General features: G+C 34.6%; 1 long non-coding RNA gene across 1 annotated transcript in view; it reads left to right on the top strand.

Moving 5' to 3' along the window:
- Nucleotides 1-14,505: 14,505 nt before the first annotated feature.
- LOC141543285 (uncharacterized) overlaps nt 14,506-24,704 on the top strand; it is a 184,907-nt gene continuing 174,708 nt past the window's right edge. The window contains exons 1-2 of the long non-coding RNA XR_012482401.1: nt 14,506-14,595; nt 17,366-17,474. This is a non-coding gene — a long non-coding RNA (uncharacterized LOC141543285). The remainder of the gene's footprint in view (nt 14,596-17,365; nt 17,475-24,704) is intronic.

Below are 24,704 nucleotides of genomic sequence, written 5' to 3'. Positions count from 1 at the left end.
GACTGAAGTCTGTTTCCTGAGCCACATGAGGAAAGAAAGACCCTAGGCAGGCCTCATTGAGTGAAACTAAGGAGGAATAGGCCTTTTAAAATGCCTTTTCACTCAATTAGTGAACTTCTTCTTCAACACTTGGTTATTCAATAAGAACCATTTTTGCAATGTCCATGTATGTTCTACAGTCCAATGTACTTCCTCATGTTTCATCAAGATTCTCTTAGAAATTAGCTCAATAGTCTCTCCTTTTTTTTTTTTTACACATTAGCCCCTGATTACATTATTTTCTATTTTCAGCATATGCTTATTTATACATATTTTACAATTTAGTCTTCCTTAATAGAATATATCAGCAAGGATATTTGTTTTTGTATTACTAGCACATAGTAGTGCTTTATAAATGCTTGTTGATTGACTCCTTTCATAATTTTGTGATAGGGGTTAATTTGATAAGTTCCTCAAGTCAGTGATGAATTACAGAGCATAAACTTTCCAAGGAGTTACCTATGTGTTCTGGCACTTTGCAGAGTGGAGAAACAACTCCTTTGAGTGGTTTTCAGTCACTGATTTTAAGAGGATTTTTAAGTGAGAGTCAGGAGCATAGACTCATATTGAAAATGTCCCTTGCTCCTTCTTTCTATAAAAGAAAGCTAGTCACACTTTTCTGTGTTTCTTTCTCTTGGACTTTTAGATTGAAGCACAGCAGAAGGGGATATTCATTCTGGCAAGAAGATTCTCCTTTCTGCTCCCCTGCTTTATCAGATCAAGAATTGGAGATTTATGGCAGGAGTCAATAGCAGGAGTAAGCATGGGCTTACATGCTGTCTGAAAGATGGGTTCAAGTATAATGTTCTTGAACCAATACCTTTGGTATAGAAATGGGGAGATTTTGAATTCTCTGTGCAACATGATCAGACAGACAGGTGGCTAGATTGGCAGGCCTGGAGTTGGGAAGACATCTTCCTGAGCACAAATCTGGCCTCAGTCACTTGTAGCTATGTGGCTCTGGGCAATGCATTAATTCTGGCTACCTCACTTTCCCCATCTGTCAAATGAACCAAAAAAAGAAATGGCAAGAAAACCCCAAATGGGATTATGAAGAGTTTGGACATGATTTAAGACAATTGAATAATAACAAAACAGCACAATCCCAGAATCTAGTTCTCAGGCCAGAGAGAAAGATTTCCTGGATAGCATTGGCTTTGGGAGTTGTTAGTCGGTCAGCTAGAGTTAGAGAATTTATAATTTTAAGAGTTAAAGAAGAGGCTTATACAGTGGGATTTCTTCGGCAATGCACTTAGAAAGCAATTCAATTGCCAAGAGAATTCTGCCCTGCAGTTGTAGAACTAAAGTCATGTCTTAGTGGGGCCAGATATCTGGAGTTTCCTAAATCTTCAATTTCCATGAATTATTTGGTCAGTACAAGTCCTTAGGAAAGGGATTGGTTGTCCAGCATTTGCCAAAAGTATATGTCTTTCACGTAGGAAGAAGTCTGATAGATTATTTGATTGTTTTATATATTTTTCTGTATCTGGTTAGTCTTCTATGTGTCATTTGTATTTTATGCATTTTCTGAGGGGATGAAATAAAGACTGACCCATGCCTAATACCTTTGTGGTACACTGAATGCGACTGTGGGATTTGGGGACCTTGCTTTCCACATTTGAGGGAAATCTAAAGCCCAGTATAATTTTGGAGATTTCCTTGGAATAAAAAGTCCAGGGAATTACAGTGATAAGATCTGGCTCAGCCCTCCAGGATTGAACTTGGTTGGTATGAACCCAAAACCTTTAAGAAGCTTTGGGTCAAAGCCTTGGGCTTTCAAGACTACAAATTTTGTTGGGCTCAACTCATCCTTCTTTCTCTCCTGTTTACCCCAGCTCTTTTTCTTCAATTCCAAAATTGCTAGTAACAACAGCTTGGTTGGTAAATGACCTTTATCCCCTATTACATAGTGAATCTAAAACCTAATTCTGTTATATTAAAATTCAATATTCTAAAATTTTACTTCCTGAGTATTTCTTTCTTCAAATTCTGAAATATTGTTAGGAACCTGACTTAATTTCTATTTCCATAGATGTCAGTTTATCTTAGGCCAAAATTTACATCCTAGAAAAGATCTAGAAAAGCTCTTCTCCAAGCAGGAGAAATGAACTTAGTTACTCCCAATTCATTCTTCCCTACTATAGTTTAGATAGGATTAAAAAGGCATCCTCTGTGTGATTCATTTGGGAACTAAAGGATGTGGGAAAGTAATAGTTTAGTGCTCCCAGAGACAGAAATAAGGATCATATAGAGATTGAAAAAATGTCAATCTCCTTTAAATTCTTAATGACATGATGATATATAGTTGTTAATGCTACTGAATTAAATTTAAGATTATAAAATATGAGGGCAGAATATTATTCAGCTTTATATATCCTATTTTTAATACTATATTTAGTTTTTAGGAATTTAATCTCTTGGTCTTTGCTACTTTCTTCTTCCTTATCTTTTATTCTTCTTTGATTTCATAGATATATGAAACTTTTACTATGGGAATCCCATTCAGATGGCAATGCTGTAACTTAAGAGTTCCCTGGATCTTAGACAAATTAATTTGAATTGTCTAGGGTCATGTAGTTAGTATATGCCAAGGACAGAACTTGAATCTTAACTGAAAGGCCAGTCTTCTCTTGACTACACTAGTTATATCTTTAAAAAATAGTGATAAGTTGAAATTCATTTAAATGTTTGTTTTTGTTCATTTATATTCAACTTTATGTGACTCATTTGGGGTTTTCTTGGCAAAGATACTGTAATGGTTTGCCATTTCCTTCTCCAGCTCATTTTACAGATGAGGGAACTGAGGCAAATGTATTAAGTAACTTGCCCAGGTCACACAGTTATTAAGTATCTGAAGCTAGATTTGAACTTTGGTCTTCCTGATTCCAGGGCCAGCTTTCTATCCACTATATCACCTAGCTGCCTTCTTAAATATACCACAGATTAAAAAAAAAAAAAAGAAAAAAAAAAAAAAAAAGAAAAGAAAAGAAAAGAAAAAGGAAAAGGAAAAGATTAGGAATGGTGATATAAGCACCTAAAAAATTAGAACCAGAGAATTTGAGCTGGAAGGGACTTTATAAGTCATCTAATTGAATGCTTTCATTGTACAGATGAGGTTCAGTTTCTTAGGCCCTGATAATGACTTCTCCAAGTAGAAACATACAGCAGAAACAGGAGTTCAAATCCTGATTCACTAACTCCATATCTGGAGGAGGTAAGTATATCTTATCTGTTGTGGATTACTATTGTGTAACTATTTCTCAGGTGATGTAGATAGCTTTGCCATGCTAAAAATAGCTAACTGGTATCCAAATAGGATAATTTAAGTTAGATTAGGGAAGCTATTTTAACTGCCAACTCAGTATTTTATACAGTCAGCAAATTATGTCAGTGCTTCTTGGAGACAGATCAAAGGACCTAAACAAGCCTTTGGGTATTGCAAATTGAGAAACCAGTGGAATGCTTTACATATCCCCAGAGAAGGACTGATAGAATGCCAGGCAAAGAAACTTAGTTGGATGATGGATTCTGAACCTGACAATGATCTCAGACAGTAAAAGAGTCCAAGAAAGGATCTTTAATTCTGTTAAGTCTGAAAAAAAACAAAAAACAAATATCCATATTAGGGCATAGATTGGATCTTATGGCAGAGAACTCTAGGAGTGTTAATGACTGCAGGAAAGAAAGCAGTTAAATTCAACACATCTCCTGACTCATATATTCTTCCAATTGCATGTAGTGTTTTTCCCTGCTTTAAAAAAAGCAACACCATCATTAATTTATTATGAGTTGAAAGGTCAAAGTAAGGGAAAAAGTGATTGTTAACATGGAGAGCAAATTCCAGAACAGCAACTAAAGCTGGAGTTTTTGTATCTATTTTTGCACAATGAACAAATTTGGAGAAAACACCTTTGGGATAAAGCAGTGGTTCTCAAAGTGTGGTCCAGACAACACTGCACATCTCTGAAACCGTTTCAGAGGATTTACAAATTCAAAATTAGTTTTTATTTCTGATATGGCAAATATTTATAAATCTAACCCACATAAATAAAAACTCTTCTGACAGATTCTCAATAATTTTAGTAGTATAAAAATACTGAGAACAAGTTTGAGAACCACTGAGATAGATGTATCTTCCCGTAGTCCTCCTTATCTCTAACTGCTTCTTGTCCTCAGTGACTTGCAGTCACTGAGACAACCATTTCATATAGACAAAAGATAGAACCCCTTAAGATTTTGCACATTGGCAATTTGTTACTTAAATGATCCATTGGTTTGAGAGTATCTCAATTTTAGGCCCATGAGAAAAAGATAATCTTTTTTTGTTTAAAAAAAAAAAAAAAAAAAAAAAGATACAGAATGAGGAGTAGGAAGAAGCGGCTCCCTGCCATTATATATATTATCTGACAAGTGGTCATCCAACTTTTATGTACCTCAGATTGGAGAAATTTTATTACCTCCTAAAGCATCCAATTTAACTTGTGGATAAGTTTCCTTATTAGAAAGTTGTCTCTCACTCCCAGCCTGCATTTTGCTATTTGAAACTTCTACCCTCTCTACTCCCCACAAAAAAAACTTCTACTAAATCCATTTAATTCTGTTTTCTGAAGTCAAACAGAGTGAGTCTTTCTCTAAAAGTCTTTCTGCCCTTTAAATACTTGGAAAAAAAAACTCTCATGTTCCCTTCAGTTTTTAGGTCCTTTAACTAATATGCTCTTACTCTTCAAGAATGCAATGAATACAAGAATACATTTTTAAAATGAATATAATCTTTTTGAAATGAATTTTTTATTTTTCAAGTTAAAGAACCAAAAAAATTGGTTGTTTAAAGTACAAGTATCTGGTCTAAAAATGAACAAATGGACACTGTGGACTATCTTAAATAAGAATGGTCAACAGGAATGTATAAAATTATTTATTGAATTTTGTCAACTTAAATACAAAAAGATTGAAATGTCTTACAGAGGTTTATGTTCACTCTAACTCAGAATGTGATGTTGCAAAGAATATACACATGGATATAGAGATATATGTATATGAATATACATATAAATCTGTATGTAGACATATGTATATAGATGTACATATAAATCTGTATGTAGACATATGTATATAGATGTACATATAAATCTGTATGTAGACATATGTATATAGATGTACATATAAATCTGTATATATATAAAATCATAAGGAAATCTTACCATATTGCAGAAATCTATTTATCCCTTAATCTATTTTTAATCAATCTCTCATTTTATTGGAAATAGAAAGTGATAAATCTTACCAGGTCTCAGATTTTCTGAAAATTAGAATGGACCAATAGATGTCGATGACTCCATGAGCATGAGAAATATCAGAATAAAATCAAAAAATTGATTTTATAAACTTTTTAAACCTAAATAAAAATAAAAATAGAAAAATATTAGGTATCTGATATAAAAAACAACTCAACTGGATAAAAGTCAAATATAGTTAATTTAAGGATAATTAGACTCCTTCAAAGCCATGACAAAAAAAAAAAAAAAAAAAAAGGCTTAAGCACTATATTTAAGAAAATGCAAATGAAAATTGCCCAAATCTGTTAGACCTGGATTGCAAAATGAAGATAGAATCTATTGATTGCTTCCTGGAAAAATCTAAAAATATTCAGTTCTAGTAATGTCATAGCCAAAACCTAGAACTTCTACATCAAAGAGAAAACATTGGAAGGAGCCTGGAAGAAAAAGTTTGATTGCCAAAGAATCGAAGTCAGGATCACACAGGACCTGACAGTTTGAACAACAAATGGGAGGTGATCTTAGAATACAATATTTCTTTTTTTTTTTTTAATTAATAATTTTTATTATATATATATATTTATAATATTATCCCTTGTATTCATTTTTCCAAATTATCCCCCCCTCCCTCTATTCCCTCCCCCCGATGACAGGCAATCCCATACATTTTACATGAGAATACAATATTTCAAAAGACAAAATGTATAAGTTTACAACTAGAATAATTTAATCTGTAAACTGAATGTAATCCTGTGGAGATGGGTAAATTTGAAATGGAACAGAGACTTTCAAGTATTTCTGATGGAAAAACCAGAATCGGTTAAGAACTTTGAAATGCAGATGTGATATTAAAGAGAAACACCTTAGATCCATTCAGTTTCTTCTTCCGTTTTAGAGAGTTTATAGTAAATTTAAAGTTAAAAATAAAATAATAATCATACTGAACTCCCCACAAGGACAATGTCTACCATGTAGGCAAAGATTTGGCTCTTTGCTTTAATTAATATTTATTGATTAATATTAATATTGTTGAACCTCTGACCTCTTTGTGGTTGATGCAAAATTGAGATTATCACAAACAGTTGTGTGAAGAAGCAGTAGTGCACAGGACAGTATTTATCAATAAACAGACACCAGGAAAGAAATTGGGAGAATTAACAGATATTTTCTTAGAACTTCCCTTAGGCCTTGAGGAAGTAGGTATAATTGGCATAAGTCTGAGTTTTCTGCTTAACTTGCTTGTTAGGCCCATAGTTTACTCAATCTTTTTCCTTCACAGCTCAGTCTATGTTCTCTTTTCCCTTTCATCAATTATCCTTGTACTGATGAATCTTCCTAGTTCAGTTCATGATATTCTAACTTTGTGTTTTCTACGATCAGACTCTCTTGAGTTCTGAACAAGTTTCTTTGTTCTATATAAACCCACAAGATGCTAACAGATCCATAATCCAAATGGAATAGACTTTCTGTTGAAGTTGTCTTTGGACCTAATTTAAAAGTCTTTGATTGAATCAGGAAAGTATCCAGGCCTTGTTCACATTTAGTTCTAATTGACTGATTGATAATTTTCATCTGAGAAAGGTAATTACTTTTAAAGGGAATGAGATAATCAATGGACAAACCCACACACATGAGCAACTTACAACTTTGGTAAATGCAGGGTTTAGAAGACCTTTCTTTGTGGCTCTTTGTGGCCCAACTCTTTAGTGTCAGGGCCAGCTCTCTCTTGAGTCTGGAGCTGGCTGTTTTCTGCTACCAGAAATCTCCATTCTGGAAGCTCTTTCCTCCTTTAAAGATATAGATTAAGATGACTGGCGATGACCTTGGATGAAATGGGAGACCTTGGCCCTTTTAAGCTAAAGTCTTCAACTCTGAGTCTCAGTCTAACTGAGGCTGCACCCATTCAGTGATCAAGGCTAGGTAGAAAATTGAGGTAAAAAAACCTTCTCTTTAACCTAATCCTAAATAAATAAATAGATAGATAGATAGATAGATAGATAGATAGATAAATCTGGGAGGGGAATATTTTCAGGATTTCTGACCAAAGCAGAAATAATGCTATTTACATTCAATCTGAGTTAATCAGGATTCAAACAATGAACAAATGGGACTTGGCCCTATAGGACCTATTTGATGGCCAAGTAGAATCAGATTGGTTTTGGTTTAAGCCTGGTCCATAAGAAAGAAATCTAACCAGTAAAATCCAAGATATCTTGGAAGGGTTAAGAGATGAAAAAAGAGAAAAAAAAATGGTTTTAAGAGCATCCATAGGTAAGGATATGATACCCTATATGGTCAGAGAGAAGAAAGGAAGGAGTCTTCCAACTGACCAATTCCAGGCCAGCTTTATTCACAGAAATTGTTGTTTGTCCTTCATTCTCCCTATCTCTTTTAATTACATCTATTTTTGTTTTTGATTTTTCTTAGATCAGAATTGCTACCCCTGTTTTTTGTTTTTGCTTCAGCTGAAGCATTATAAATTCTGCTCCAGCCTTTTACCCTTAGTCTTTATGTATCTCTCTGTTTCAAATGTGTTTCTTGTAAACAACATATTGTAGGATTCTGTTTTTTAATCCACTCTGCTATTTGCTTCTGTTTTATGGGAGGGTTCATCCCATTCACATTCAGTTATTGTGTATTCACAGCTTTGTATTTCCCTCCATCCTATTTTCTCCCCTGTACATACTTTTATATTTTGAGCCAAAACTGATGAAATTAAGCTTCAGACAATGCTCATCTTCCTCCCTTCTTTCCCTCTATTGTAATAGGTTTTTGTGTCTCTTCATGTAATCTAATTTATCCTATTATACTTCCCCTTTCTCTTCTCCCAGTACAATCCTTTTTCATCCCTTAATGCATTTTTCTTTGATATCATCACGTCAGAGTCCATTGACAACAACACCCTTCATCTGTGTAAGCCCCCTCTAATTGTCCCAATACCAGATACACTTCTCAAGAATTATAGATATTTTCTTATCTAGGGAGGTAAACAGTTTAATTACTAAATCTTGAGGATTTTCCCTCCCAGATCCATTTATTTATTTAGCTGATTATTCATTTATTTAGTTTAGTTTTTTTGTTTGTTTGTTTTTGTTTTTGTTTTTTTAATGGGTGAAAGAAGAGATTCTTTGCCTCATTTGCTTCCTAGCCTTAATCACTGAATGGGTGCCTCAGTCAAACACCTGTTGAAGACCTTAGCTTAAAAAGGCCTAAGTCTCCCATCTCCAGTCATCCTGATCCATATCTGGCCATTGGACCCAGGTGGTTCTGGAGGGGAAAGTGAGACAGGGGACCTTGCACATCACTCTCTCATTTAAATCCAATTCACTTGCATGTTATGGCATCTCCTCCCTCATGTCATGGTCCTCTTTGATAATGTTGTTTGATAGCAACAATCCTCCTTTAAATGATTACCTTTCTATACTCATGTCTATGTGAATTGTGTATGTCTCTGATTTCTGCTGGATGTATTATCATTTATTGGTAGAGCAGTCTGCTTCAAAATGAAATGACCAATAAGAGCTAGGAGAGAAAGAGAGAGAAATGCTATCTCCTCTCCTCCAAGAGTGATGATCTTTCAGGGGTCAAGTTCTTTTTTCATTGCTGGCCTGAACTGACTCTCCATTTGCTGCATGGCTTACTTTTTAAAATATAAGCCCAAGGGACATGACTGATTATTTCAACCAATCACCAAATGTTTCCTGTGCTATGTCAGTTGCCTTCATCTGGTGTCAAAGGACCCATAATCTTCTCAAATTAAGTCCCTTCTTCATAACTGTTAATGAGCTTTTCTACAACCTCTTATCTTCTCCTTTATATAAATCTGGCACACACAAACACACACACACACACACACACACATATATGTATAGCATTTATACTATAGTATGTATAATATACATAAAATACTATAAGTATTATAAATATTTCATATTTCTAATATATATGTAGCATATTATATTTATATTAAAATAGAGATTATATACTAGAGACATATGTGTAATGTATAACAGATATTTTGATACTATATATGTATATATATATATATATATATATATGTATGTATATATGTAGACACACATATATGTGGAGAGTTAAAGAGAGAAAGTATGCCCCTTGGAGCAGCTAAGGATATATGGATATATGGATGCTGGAAAGGAATATTCACATATACATATGTATGTACATGGGTGTGTGTATATATATATATATATATATATATATATATATATATATATATATACACATATAATATTTATATACATATACACTCACACACACATATATGTGAATATATATATATATACATACATACATATATATATACATATATATATATATATATATATCAGTGATTCTATTGAACCAAAAGTTGACAACACAAAAGAGAAATATGGATATTTATAGCATTGTTACTGGAATTGTATCTTTTCCCTGAAAAGCTAGGAATTTATAACCACAGCTGGAACCTTGCACTTTTACAAATAGTCTGTGGGCAATGAAAAGCCTAATCTATTCCTCAGACTTTCAGAAATACTATTTCAAAATTTAAGTCAGATAGCATCTTTTAATTGGGACATTACCCTCTGCAAGTCTTCTTTATATCTTGCTTTCCAGATGACCTTTCTGCCTTCACCATGAACAAAGGAATAAAAAGAAGCTGGCTTAAGTATCAGGAAATATACTGATCATTGGGGAATGGTGGTCAAATTCCCTTCTTGTTTTTCTATTCCATCTCCACCAGAGGATCTGTGAATAAGAATAATAATTCTCAGTCATGAATGGCAAGCCAAATTTAGAGCCATGTGTGTTTATTCTTTATAGTACTATCACAGGAAGATTATCAGTCAGATCTGGAATGGATCATTACTAGGTGATCTAATTTGTAAAAACAAAATCATTTCACTTTATTGCACAAAAGGCAAAAGTTTTGAAAGAAACATTTTGGTTAGTTTTCATAGGGTGATATGATCATACATATTCTTCCTTCCCAGATGTGTTTCCCATTGTGTAGATTAGTCTAATATAATGTGGAAAAATCATAAGAGTTTTATGTTTATGAGTTAAATAATCCCAGGAGATGGCTTTGCTTTATATATTCTCATTCCTCATCTCAAGCCCTGACCAAGCCATAGAATTTCTGGGTAATTTTAAGTACATTTACAGACATAGTTGGAGCATTGCAAAATAGTTTTTCTAAATCATTTATTATTATAGACTATTAACCTAGTACATACTAAATAAACATTTAATTTGTATATATTAAAATAAATTCCTATGAAAAATAGCCATTTGACACTAAAAAAATTCCTTACTAAAATTAGCTTAAATATACAAATATAGACTGGAAACATGAAAAAAGTCTATTTAAAACAGACCATTTAAGAAATGACTTACTTGAGATATACTTAGCCAAGAAAAAGAAGTCCTTTGTCAGTGTGGATGAATTTCTCTTTCTTTCTAGAGTGCCCTCACTAGAATTAGAAAAGGGTGGAACCTGAAAGATACATTCTTAAATTTAAGTTTTATTATCCTGGTTTGAGGCCACAATTCATCCTTCTTTGCTTTTTGATTGTGATTTGATCAGTTGAGGTCAGATGATAAGGTGTTCTTTTTTCCCCTCTCACTGGTCACAGTTAAATACATACCAATGAAGTGTCCTGGCAGTTTCCCAGCATCATGTGAACCCCTTCCCATGGCTAACCCCATTGAGGCAGACACCAGTTCACATACTAGCTAAAAAGGAACTGAATTCTCTATTTGGACCAACTCTGCATCATTTTTGCCAAGGAATATAGAAAATTACCATGATTTGCCCTGTCAAGGAGGTTTAAGCAAGGACAAACAAAATCACTAGTAGCAGAATATAGCTACACTTGGCTTTTATGGAAGAAGACTGGAGGGGAAGGCTCCAGAAGCCTCCCAAGAAACCTGCTCACAGAGGGAAAGATTATACAGAAAAGAAACTTCCTCCCAGGGAAGGATTATAATTGAGAGACGACAGGACATTACAATTTTGGCGCCCAACGTGGGGCAAGGACTTATTCTGAGCCAGTTAGAGGAGCTAGCCGGGACCTTCACATGCTCTGATAGATTAATTTTGAAATTTTTATTTTGTATTCTGAAGCTATTTGGAATAGAATTTTCATTACACTTATTTTTTAGATTTTACTATTATATGGAAACATAATTATATTTATGGATACTTTATGTAACCTGCAATTTTGTTGAAGATATTATTTCAGTATCTTTACTGAGTCTCTATGATTTCTTTACTTTCATAGCATCCTCAAATGCAAATCATTTCATGTACTCTTTTTGCCCAACTTTATTTCTTTTAATTGTTCTCTAGTAATTGCTATTACTTACATTTCTAGAATTATATCAAATAATAGTGGTAAGAATATGCAAGCTTGTTTTATTCCTGTATATTTTGGAATTACATTATTATATACTCATTATAAAGGATGCTTGATATTTGGTTTTAGATATAGTTGCCTGATCCTTATAGGGTTGTTTTTTTTTTTTTTTAGCAGAAAAAAGTGTTTTGTACACTGTCAAAGACAATTTCCTCATATCTATTGACTCAATCTCATGGTCTTCAATATCTTTGTTTTATAGCAATTAATTATGTTTATTATTTTCTTAACATTATGACTATTTGGTGTTAAGATTTATTTCTGGCTACTATAAATCCAGTTTGGTAATAGTAAATTATTTCTTCAATTGTCTGACAATTTTTTGTTTACATATTTTGAAACTATTTTTGATGATATTGATCTATGATTCTTTGCTTTATTTTTCCCTTGTGATTTATGTTTTAAAATATCTGTCTAATAAAAGGAGTCAGTGCATCTTTGTCAAAAATTTTAAAATTAATGGTATAGAGAACTAAATTTAGAAGTTCTCTAGGGTTACCTGTGGTTCCCCCTTTCTTTTGTTTTTGGAGGAAGAATGAAAGAATCTAACATAGGACAACTTTCTTCAGTAGAAGGGAACAGCATCTGTGAGAACATGCCCCATCTGTGTTGCTATATGTGCTATAAGTCCCCCTGAGCATCCTCACTCTGCTCCAGCATCCCTGACAACTATCTTTGCTGCTTAATGTGGGACCTGATCTACCACTTTATGACTGTTGTTTTAACTATGCCTGTGGCAATCATCTGTACTTTTGAGTGCCAATGGCTTTGGCCATATTCCTGTAGTAGTGTTTATACTTTCATAAACATCTTTATCTCTATGAAAGGGAGTAGTTGATGGAGACTTTTCTCATTATCAATTGTCAATAAGATGATTTTTCTTTTCAAATCTGCTTTCCTCACCCTTAATTCCAACCAGATAGGAGTAATTAGAGACTTCCAGGATACTGCAGGTGAAAGCAGGCAGCCGACCAGAGTTATGGATGTTATTGGACCTGGTATAAGGAAAACATAACTTCAAATCTGGACTTAAACACTTACCAGCTGTGTAGCTCTGGGCAAGCCACTTAATTTGTTTGCCTCAATTTCCTCATGTGTAAAACTGAAGTAATAATAGAACCAGATTGTTGTGAGGATAAAATCATATGTATATATATATATATATATATATATATATATATTTTTTTTTTCTGCTGAGGTAATTGGGGTTAAGTAACTTGTCCAGGGACACACAGCTAGGAAGTGTTGAGTGTCTGAGGCCAGATTTGAACTCAGGTGCTCCTGACTGCAGGGCTGGTGCTCTATCCACTGCAGCACCTACCTGCCCCAGATAATATTTTAAGGAACTTTGCAAACCTTAAAGTATTACAGAAATACTTCTATAACAACAACTACTACTACTACCATCACTACTACTACTGCCACTACACCTCTTACCAGTGGTACTATTAATACTACTAATACAACTACATCATCTGTGTTCTATGCTATATTATTCCTAATGAAGTACTGATATGTTTTCGTAAGGATATTGATATGATTTCCAAAAGAAGGTGAATAAGATGATTAAGAGACATAAAACTATGTCAGGAACAGTTAAAGGAACTAGGTATACATCAGTTCTGATGGATGTGGCTCTTTTCAACAATGAGATGATTCCAATGCTAGTTCCAATGATTTTGGATTGAAGAAAGCCCTCTGCATCCAGAGAGAGAACTGTGGGAATTGAATGTGGTTCACAACATAATATTTTCACTCTTTTTGTTGTTTACTTGAATTTTTCTCTCTCTTTTTTTCCTTTTTGATCTGATTTTTTTGTGCAACAAGATAATTGTATAAATATGTATGTATATATTGGATTTAACATATATTTTAACATGTATAACATATATTGGATTACTTGCCATTTAGGGGAGGGGGTAGGAGGAAGGGGGGAAATTGGAACATAAGGTTTTGTAAGGGTCAATGTTGAAAAATTATCCATGCATTTGAAAATAAAAAACTTCAATAAAAAATATTTTTATCATTTCTTCCTTACGTCTTCCCTCTTAACTAAATATACCTAAACTAGGTATATTTAGTTAAGAGGGAAGACATAAGGAAGAAATGATAATTCAGCATGCTGAAGGGTTGTCACATGAAAGAAAGATTTTGCTCCTATCCAGTGTCTTAACTTGGATCAGAGGGGTAGAGTTATAGGAGGCAATGGAAGGGTCCCATCATCTCTGATCACCTTTAGCTTCTGACACATACTTGTCTGAGGGAAGGATGCTCTGAAGAGGACCTTGTGACAGATCACCATCTCCGAACCCCTCTGTGTGTCCTATGACCAAGGCTTCGGTCAGCTTTCAGCATGGCACAGTGCATGAAACTTCTCCAGGGATCACAGAAGACTAGGTAACATAAGGCACAGAGGGACACAGCCCAGGAGTCACAACAGCAACAATAACCTTGACACAGGGGGCTGCTATGTGCCAGTCACTGTGCTAAACACTTTACAATTATTATCTCATTTAATCTTCACAACTCTGGCAGGTAGGGACTTTGTGGCCCACACAATACAAATGGGCTAGTGGCAGTTGAAAATAAGGAGATGGAGTTAATTCAAGAGAGTTGCTTAAGGAGAGAAATCATGTTGTTTATATATTTTAAGACAGTATGTAACTATGAAAAACATTGTTATATAACCAGCCCTGGTTTCTGTTTTCTATGGTCTGACTCTCTGAAGCATGTTGTTAGTTTCTAGGGACACAATCTTATTTAAAGTTCACAATGCCCTGGTAATTGTGCCAGAATTTCAAGCTAAAATGCACTCTTGATCAGTTACTGAAGTTTCTAGCTTCCAGGGAGTTCTCTACAAGGTACTATTATTATTCTCTTTTTACAGATGAGGAAACTGAGGCAAACAGAAGTTAGGTAACTTGTCCTGGATCACACAGATAGTAGCTGTTGGAGGCAGGATTTGAACTCAGTCCCAATATTCTATTCACTGCCCACCAAAATGCCCTCTTTTTGTGGGGGAGGGGTTAAGGATAAAGAGTTCATTAATCAGAATTTGAAACACCAGTGAGGAGGTCTTGATTCCCTTTGCCTTTATGTAAGTAATATGGGAGTGAGGCTGATACTCTAATCAGTGCTGCTTCCTTTCCATTCTCTAGCTCAACTCTTCCTTTATTATTGTGGTAATTGGCACATTTTAAGACTATCTAAAAGAAATACTTCCTCATTTTAAAAACTGTCAAAAGTTGAAATGGGGTATTTTGGATTTAGTGAATTTTCCTTCCCTGAAGATCTTCAATTCAGGACTTTTTCTTAGCCAAGCATTAGCCAAGTAATTTTTCATGTTTCAGGGATACTCTAAACATAATTCACATTCTATATTGGGATTTCACTTGATAACTTCTGAGTTCCCTTTTAACTCTAAGGGTCAATAATTCTATGGCTGGATTCAGGATTCAGTTGTGGTAATAACTGGAAATGCGTCTGCACTGTTTTTTGTGATTTTGATGAGAACTTTGTAGGGAAAAGTGAGAATTATCTAATCAGACCAAAGCTTTGGGGTTCCACACAAATGACTTAACTCATGCTGATCTTTTTGCTTCCTTTCATTGTTCTTGGGCAATTATAATTGCATCAATAGGGGTGATGATAACTTGTGAGAGAGAAGAAAGAGCTGTTTAATTCTTACTTTGCTTCTATTTTCCCTCCAATCCAGAAGAATGACCTTTGAACTGAAAATGATAGAACAAAAATGGCTAATAACAGACTTGGATCAAAGATAATAAGGAGGTAGTAATAGAACATCTAGTTGCCCTTGATGAATTCAAGTTTCTTGGTCCATGTAATATTTGGAATATTGTGCAAAACAAAAGAGGTATCATCTAAATTGAAGTTATATTTTGTTTGCATTTTCATAAAAGAGAAGAGAAGAGAGCCTGCAAATTATAAATGAGTGAGATCAACTTCAACTCCACTTACAAGATAGGTAAGTTAGTCTAGCTAAAGCAACAAGGCACCTTGTAGGAGTGCCAAGAGACAATCAGTATGTGACAAGCAGATCAGACCATCATCATTAATGCCACTGACCAGAACTTCCTCCAAGATCCTGATGGAGACAGCCTAGGACTTTGAGCCCAAGAGTCTTTGGAATAGCAGTGATCTCTCCACCCCCAAACCACCAAATTTACTCTCAGCCTAGCCTTCACAACCACAAATTATTGTGGAGAGGGGGTCTATCTTCAGCAACAGCAATAATAATTGCTGAACAATTTCCACAAGGAATTATATGGTACCCGAGTCTTGGCACTAGAAGTGCTTCCCAGACTATCAGTCTTGCTTCTAGCCCAACCCTAAATGGGTAAGCAAATCCAGTAAGAGGGGGCCAACCATCCCAACCAATTACCATATGTAGGGCTGACAGACCAGCTTAAGAGCAAAGTGCCCTGAGGAAGACAGGATACTGCATGTGCCAGGCAAGTCAGACCACTAACACCACCTTGACCACTCTCTCCTCCCAGATCCTGTTGGAGATTCTCAGGACCTTTCACCCAAGAGAGTTTGGAATAGCATTTCTTTTATTCCAGTGGCCCTCAGCCATCATCCGGGGAAGCAACCCTTATCTAATTGCATCTTGGCAAATTGGTAGCATACTCATATTTATAGATTGCAAAAAGCTAGAAGAGATACTTAGTGTACTGGTTGACAGAGTCAAATTTCATAAAGATCTTGATATTTTAGGATATTGGGTTGAATCTAATAAGATGAAAATTTTGGTAGCAATCAATGTAATTGGGTCAAAAATTCAACTTCAAAAAAAATCAACTGTAGTAGTTTATCTGAAAAAGTTCTGGACTATAAAGTCAGAAGTTGATATAGTAGCCAAAAAAACAAAACAAAAAATAAATGTGATTTTTGGCTGTATTGAAAGAAGTTTGGGTTCCAGGCAGAAGAAAGTAAGAGATCCTCTGAACTCTGTACTAATGAGAACCACATCTAGAATATAATTTTCAATTCTGGGACCATAGCTTAAGAAAATATTGATAAACTGAAGAATATATAGTATAAGGCAACCAAAATTGTGAAATATCTTGAGTCCATGATACATGTGGGTGGATTGAAGAAACTAGTTATGTTTAGCCTAGAAAAGCCTTATAAGGGACATAATCTATTTGTTTCAGAGAACAGAAACAGGAATAATGGATGGCAGTTAAAAAGAGGTAAAATAAGGCTTGATGATATGTCAATCTTTTTAGTAATTAGAACTGTCCAAATAGGTTGCCTCAAGAAAATAGTGTTCCTTCTCCTTGAAGGAGAGGCTACATGATCATTAAATATGATATAGTAGGGATTTCTTTCATATTTAGGTTTGGTTATTCAATTTTCTTCCAACTCTAAATTTTGTTTAGATTCTGAATTCTAAAATCTAAATTTGCTCTGATTTTTTTCTCCCAACATGCTCTTATTTCTCTCTCCCAACATTATTCATAAAACAATGTGTATTAAAAATAAAAACTTGCTACAATAAAAAACAAAAACAAAAAATCTAAATTTAATAATAATGTGATATAAAAATCCTTCTGAAATTCTGATTTCATGCATTCTGAGTGGTGGGAAACATCTGATTTCCTTTAGATATGTCCACTAGACACACATGGGAAATGAAGTCAATAATGGACAAGAAGAATAAAGTCTTCAGGGCTTCAAATAGAGTGTTACTCCTATTCAACTCAACAATAGACAGGTAAAGTTTGTTGGGGAATTTGTCAACTTGGGCTTCTACAAAGTCAGACAATCTCTTTTACTAAAAATTGGTTACACTGGAAATTAAATACAATAAGTAGTTAAACTGAAAGGAAAGAACTTCATCAGAGTCTTTGGGGAAACTGCTAATAGCTAATATTCTAAATGGACAGATTTGATTTAAGTAACTTTCAACTCAGAGTGTAGGGCTAATCAACAGCATCCCAGGATGGATCAATGAAACTTAAACAAGCAATGAACTGTTAGGTTTCCTTATCTAGAAGGGTTATTGACATCTGTATGACTTCCCAGATCTGGTGGTATCAGAAACGTTACAAAAGACCTGAAAAGTCCCAAGTTGCAGGCCCAGTGGTCACAAGGTTATTGTGAAGGAGAGGAAAATTCTTGAATTGCTTAACCAGAATTATTTGAGGTAGATGATGGTCCTTGTTGATATGACTTGGTCAGTCTTAATCTTAGGTACGGACTGAGTAAGGGGTGAAGATAAAGGTAATGACACAAGGACATGGTTTTAAAGTTTAGGCAGTCAGAAACCTGAGAGATTCAAAGGCTTGTCAGTCTAAGTTCTTCCTCAAAACAAAAACTCCAGGAAGAATTTGCCAAAGGAGAAAGGGCTAGCCTAGCAGTGGCTGAAAAGGCTAAAGGATGTTGGATGTTTTGGAGTGAGACTATGGGTGAGATAAGATTGAAATCTGGCAAATTGGAAGCACAAGTAGTGAGGAGTTAATAACAGTTCTATGGTAACAACCTGGAAGACTGGAACAGAAATGATATATTAGGAAGAAGGGAGGTTTTGGGGAGAAAGACAATGAGTTCAATTTTATACATTAAATTGATAAATCTCTATATTTCTGCGTCATCCTGTTTGAAATATTCAGTGGACAATGGTTGATATTGAGCTGAACCTCAGAGGAAAAAAGTTGGGTTGATTATATCTACACATCTATATCAATACATCTCTGTAAATATAAATATATGAATATACACACAAATATATATCTGTTGTTGTTCAGTTCAGTCACATTTGACTTCTTATGATCTTAAGGAACATCTTATTCTTCTTAGCAAAGATATGGTTTGCCATTTCTTTCTCCAGTGGATTAAGGAAAACATCATATATACACATGGATCTACATACATGTTCATCCTTTATTCTCACATTTCCCTGAGGCTGGGGTTAAGTGACTTGCCCAGGGTCACACAGCTAGGAAGTGTTAAGTGTCTGAGAACAGATTTGAACTTGGGTCCTCCTGAATTCAGGGCAAGTACTCTATCCACTGCGCCACCTAGCTGCCCCCATCCTTTATTCTCAAAGAGAATAAGATAATTTCTGTATATGAACTGGGCATGAGTGAGAAAGAGTTTCATTCTTTCCTTTAGAGTATGGGTGGGGAAATTTTTTTTCTGCCATGGGCCATTTGTATATTTAGAATTTAATTTGTAGGTCATACAGAATTATCAACTTAAAGAACTCAGGCAGTGGTTGCCTTGGTACAGCCAGACCAAATGATTTTGTGGGCCTTATATGGCTCACAGACTGGACATTTCCCCACCCCTGCTCTAAAGATATCAAAATCTCTTAGCAAGACAAAGGTCAAGATGACTGCAATGGCCCACAATGCACTGAATGACCTTGGCCTTTCTAAATTTAGCACCAAGAAACTAGAGGAGAAAAGAAGATGGTCTAGGAAGGAGCCTTGAAGAATAACTGCAATTAGGTGTATGAATGATAAGGCAACATAGGAAACAGAGAGAGAGAGAAAAAAAATCAGAAGGACTCTCCACAGTTATTTGCCCAGTAGAAAAGCAGAGAACTAAACAGCATCAGTTAGAAATTACACATAGTAGAGCCAAATAAAGCAGAATTGGTGGGGATAATGTGATATCACCAGAAAACTTCAAAAGTTCTGTAATATTGCAAATATGAATTACTCTGTGTGGGTGTCATAGCTACATGGATTTCCTACCTTTATCCCCCTACATGTGTAGCCTGACCACATGTATTTCCTATGTAAATGCTATTTACAGTATACCCTAGATACAGCTTTTCCCTATAATATAATTCCTTATACATATTTTTGCCCATTCACATATATATCCTGATCATATCAGTTCCCATTGTGTGTCCCTCTCTATATGTTCCTTGATCTTATTCCCTACAAGTGTGTCTTTATTTATTTATTATCTTTTATTTATTTATTTTTAACACACATTGCTTTATGAATCGTGTTAGGAGAGAAAAATCAGTACAAAAGGGAAAAACCATGGAAGAAATTTTTTAAAGTGGGTTTGTTTTTTTTTTTTCCTCAGAGGCAATTGCAGGGTAAGTGACTTGCTCAGGGTCACACAGCTAAGCATTAAGTGTCTGAGGCTAGATCTGAAAAAAAAGTACGTGTTTTTACATGTGTGCAATGTTTACTTTTTCTCCTTATGATATGTGTGTATTTGTAAGAGAATATGACCCAGGTTTATAGGGAAAATGTTTTATTATTACTTTTTTTTGGAAAAGTGATATTCTTATATCAAATAAATGTCTTTATTTGGACCAATTTTATACTCTAACTACTAAAGGAAAGCTCCTGATTTTTGGGAGGCTCCTGAACTATTGTTTTGAGTAGATATGGGTTGACAAGGTTTCCTTTTATCTGAAGTGGCCACCTTTGGGAAACCTTCCCTGGGGAGGATGGGAAATGTTGCCAGATGCTCCATATGGATGAAACTGGATGAGGAAAAAAACAAAAGTGGAAATAAATTTATAAAGATTTATCTCTTTTCGTTGGAGGGGATGTGGGAAAACTGGGACACTAATACATTGCTGGTGGAGTTGTGAAAGAATCCAACCATTCTGGAGAGCAATTTGGAACTATGCCCCAAAAGTTATCAAACTGTGCATACCCTTTGACCCAGCCGTACTACTACTGGGCTTATATCCCAAAGAAATACTAAAGAGCAGAAAGGGATCTATATGTGCCAAAATGTTTGTGGCAGCTCTTTTCATAGTAGCTAGAAACTGGAAGATGAATGGATGTCCATCAGTTGGAGAATGGTTGGGTAAATTATGGTATATGAAGGTTATGGAATATTATTGCTCTGTAAGAAATGACCAGCAGGAGGAATACAGAGAGGCTTGGAGAGACTTACATGAACTGATGCTGAGTGAAATGAGCAGAACTAGAAGATCACTATACACTTCAACAACAATGCTGTATGAGGATGTATTCTGATGGAAGTGGAAATCTTCAACATAAAGAAGAGCCAACTCACTTCCAGTTGATCAATGATGGACAGAAATAACTACACTCAGAGAAGGAACACTGGGAAGTGAATGTAAATTGTTAGCACTAATATCTGTCTGCCCAGGTTACATGTACCTTCAGAATCTAATGCTTATTGTGCAACAAGAAAATGGTATTTACACACATGTATTGTATCTAGGTTATATTGTAACACATGTAAAATGTATGGGATTGCCTGTCATCGGGGGGAGGGCGTAAAGGGAGGGGGGGGATAATTTGGAAAAATGAATACAAGGGATAATATTATAAAAAATATATAATAAAATAAAAAAAAAGATTTATTTCTTTTCTCTATTAAAGACCAGTGAGCCACCACAACTGGGTGACATTATAATCTCTCATCTGTTAAAAGAGAAAATAGAACTCATGCTGAAGAAAACAAAAGGTTTAGAAAAAAAGGCTTAGACCAATGCAGACAAAATATGTTCTATTTTGAGGCAAAATAATTTTAAGAGTATTTATGGAATGATTCTCAAAATAAATGAAAGCAAGGAGGATATTAAAGGCTTAGAAGAGAGAAAGAGGGAGAGAAGGAGAGAGGCAGGGAGGGAGGGAGAGAGATAATGAAGAAAAAAGAGAAAGAATAAAGAAAAAAAAAAAAACCCAAACTTTATTATTACCAAAAAAACAAAGCTGAAAAATATCAATAACTATTGACTTGTAAGCCTACTTTACACAATATTTATGAGATCGATTTATACACATATCTAAGATATCCTTGAAAGTATGGGAAGGGTACAGATAATCTTTTTCAAATGATATTCTATACTGGACCACCTTTCACAGTCACCCCAAACTGATGAAAGAGTATAGAAGATAAAAGATATCTCTGTGTTTGTTGATTATTAAAAAAAAAAAAAAAAAAGATCTGACTGGGAGAACTGAGAATTTTTGTTGGCAGATAAAAAAGAATCAGCTGAAACAGATTAAAGATTCATGAAAGGAGGAGGAAGGGATAGCTATGGAAGCAAGTTCTGGGTAGGGCAGAAGAGAATGGATAGGGAGGAATTGTGGTACCTCTTCTGCTACCAAATTATGATGTTGATGAGATTTGGTGAAGTGAAAACACCCTGGATTTGGAATCAAAGAATCTAGATTTATATCCCAACTTTACCAATTACTCCTTGAGTGTTCACTTTACTCTTCTGGGATTTAGTTTCCTCATCTACAAAATGGAAGAGGGTTAGACTAATGATCTCTAAGGTTCTTTGTAGCTCACTCCAATATCAGATTAGAAACTTCGCACAAATCATAGTTGCAAAAATTTAGTTTAAGATATTTTTATTTTGAGTATGAACCACTTCATGGAATTCCCAATCCCTCTATTTTTATCCTTTTGCATTTTTTATTTCCTTCACAGGTTAATGGTATACTATTTCAAAGTCCAATTCTTTTTGGACAGTAAAGCAACTGTATGGACATGTATACATATATTGTATTTAATTTATATTTTAATATATTTAACATGTATTGGTCAACCTGCCATCTGGGGGAGAGGGTGGGGGGAAGGAGGAGAAAAATTTGGAACAAAAGGTTTTGGAATTGTCAATGCTGAAAAATTACCCATGCATATATCTTGTAAATAAAAAGCAAATATATATATATATATATATATATATATATATATATATATATATATATATATTTTTTTTTTTTTTTTTATTTTTTTTTATTTTAATTCACCATACTTCTACTAGGTGGCAGCTAGATAGAATGCTGGATTTGGAGTAAGGAAGAACTGTGTTTAAATCCTCTCTCAGACTTTAAGCTGTTAGACAAATTAACTTTTAAAAAATGATTATATTTATTTTTTCAGTTGAGTATTACTATGAAGATCTGCTATACTATAAATAATTTTCTGTAGAAGACTGCCTATATTATTTTCATGTTTTCCTCAAATGTACCATTCTCATAAAAAGAGTATAAAAATGGTAAACATATGGGTAATTAACTTTTTTTTTAACTTCCAAGTAATGATTAGCTTGATCATGAACTGATCCTCTCTTCTGCTCAAAAACTTTTAGCAACAGCTCATTTATCGAACTCCCATCACCTACTACTGAAGAGCCTCCTTGATGTGGTTCCAGTATACATTTCCAACCTGACTTCATATTTTATTCCTCCCCAGGTTGCACTACAACTTTCTGGAATTTCTCTACAATTCCATAATAACTTCTTTATCTGGGAAGTTCCCTTCACCCCTGGACCTCAAACATTGAAAGTACCTTGTGCTCCTGCTTTCTCTCCATATTGATTGAATCCTCTTTTAAGGAGGATGCAAATCAAGTCTTTCTTCATTTCTCTTGAGGCTGTACTCTATTTTCTCTATGGACTTTCTCTACTGTATCCTGGTGCAAATGATTATCTTGTCATCTCTTTTCTTATTACCATAACTTCCTGCATTAGACTGTAAGCTTCTTGAGGGCAGGGATTATTTTTGCTCATGAAAGTGCTTAATAGGAGGCAGCTAGGTGGCGCAGTGGATAGAGCACCAGCCTTGAATTCAGGAGGACCAAAGTTCAAATCTGATCTCAGACACTTAACACTTCCTAGCTGTGAGACCCTGGGCAAGTCACTTAACCCCAGCCTCAGGAAGGAAAAAAAAAAAAAAAAAAGGTGATTAATAAATGCTTGATTTGACTTTACTCCACTTACAATTGAGCCTGAATGGACTAAAGTAGTCTATTTCTTAATCTACTTTGGTACCATACTACAGTGAATTTATGCAGGTCATCTCTAGTCTATGGAAAGCCGTCCCTTGATCTTTGACTATTTAAATTTTTTTTTTTATTTTAAGGTTTAGTTCAAGTGTTTCCTTCTTCATAATTTTTTTTTATCTTCTTCAATCCCCCTTAGATCACATTGTCTACAAAATCTATCACCCTCATTCCATCAAGTTTGAAAAATAATTACTTAATTACTCAGTTCCAGAAGGGCAAAGACTTAATTGGTCTTTCTTCATTGTATCCCTAGAGTCTTCCATAATGCCTTGTATGTAATAGGTACTTAATAAATGTTTATGGATTGTGTAGTAGAATAGAAAGAGCACTGGTTCTGCAGGGGGTGGACTTGGGTTCAAATTTTGCTTTTGATGCTTACTTTAGATAAATCACATAAACTTCATAGACTCCCACTTTCTATTGGAAGTCTTCACCAATCCCTCTTATTTCCAATTCTTTCTCTCTGTTAATTATGCTCTATATATTTTGCTTTTTTTATATTTGTTTGAATGTTGTCTCTTCTATTTGACTGGAAGCTCCTTGAGAATAGGGACAGTTTTTTGCCTTTATATATATATATGTGTGTGTATGTGTGTGTGTGTGTGTGTGTGTGTGTGTACGTATGTATGTATGTATATGTATATATCCCCAATGTTTAATATAGTGCCTGGCACATTGTAGATACTTAATACATATTTATTGGTTGATTGAATGATTTCAGTTTCCTCATCTGTAAAAATAAAAGGGCTATATTAGATGACTTTTAAGAACTAATTAAATTGATTGTTTTTCAGAAAGGCTAGTATGGTTTTTTAATATTAATCTAGGTTATTTCTTTTTTTAAATAGTTTTTATTTACCAGATATATATATGCATGGGTAATTTTACAACATTGACAATTGCCAAACCTTTTGTTCTAATTTTTCCCCTCCTCCCCCTCCCCCAGATGGCAGGTTGACCAATACATGTTAAATATGTTAGAGTATAAATTAAATACAATATATGTATACATGTCCAAACAGTTGTTTTGCTGTACAAAAAGAATCGGACTTTGAAATAGTGTACAGTTAGCCTGTGAAGGAAATCCAAAATGCAGGTGGACAAAATTAGAGGGATTGGGAATTCTATGTAGTGGTTCATACTCATTTCCCAGAGTTCTTTGGCTGGGTGTAGCTGGTTCAGTTCATTACTGCT

Source organism: Sminthopsis crassicaudata, chromosome 5, assembly GCF_048593235.1.
Source record: "Sminthopsis crassicaudata isolate SCR6 chromosome 5, ASM4859323v1, whole genome shotgun sequence".
In the NCBI taxonomy this organism is placed as follows: Eukaryota; Metazoa; Chordata; class Mammalia; order Dasyuromorphia; family Dasyuridae; genus Sminthopsis; species Sminthopsis crassicaudata.
The sequence above is the reverse complement of the archived record's forward strand: the minus strand, read 5'-3'. Positions and strand labels throughout refer to the sequence as shown.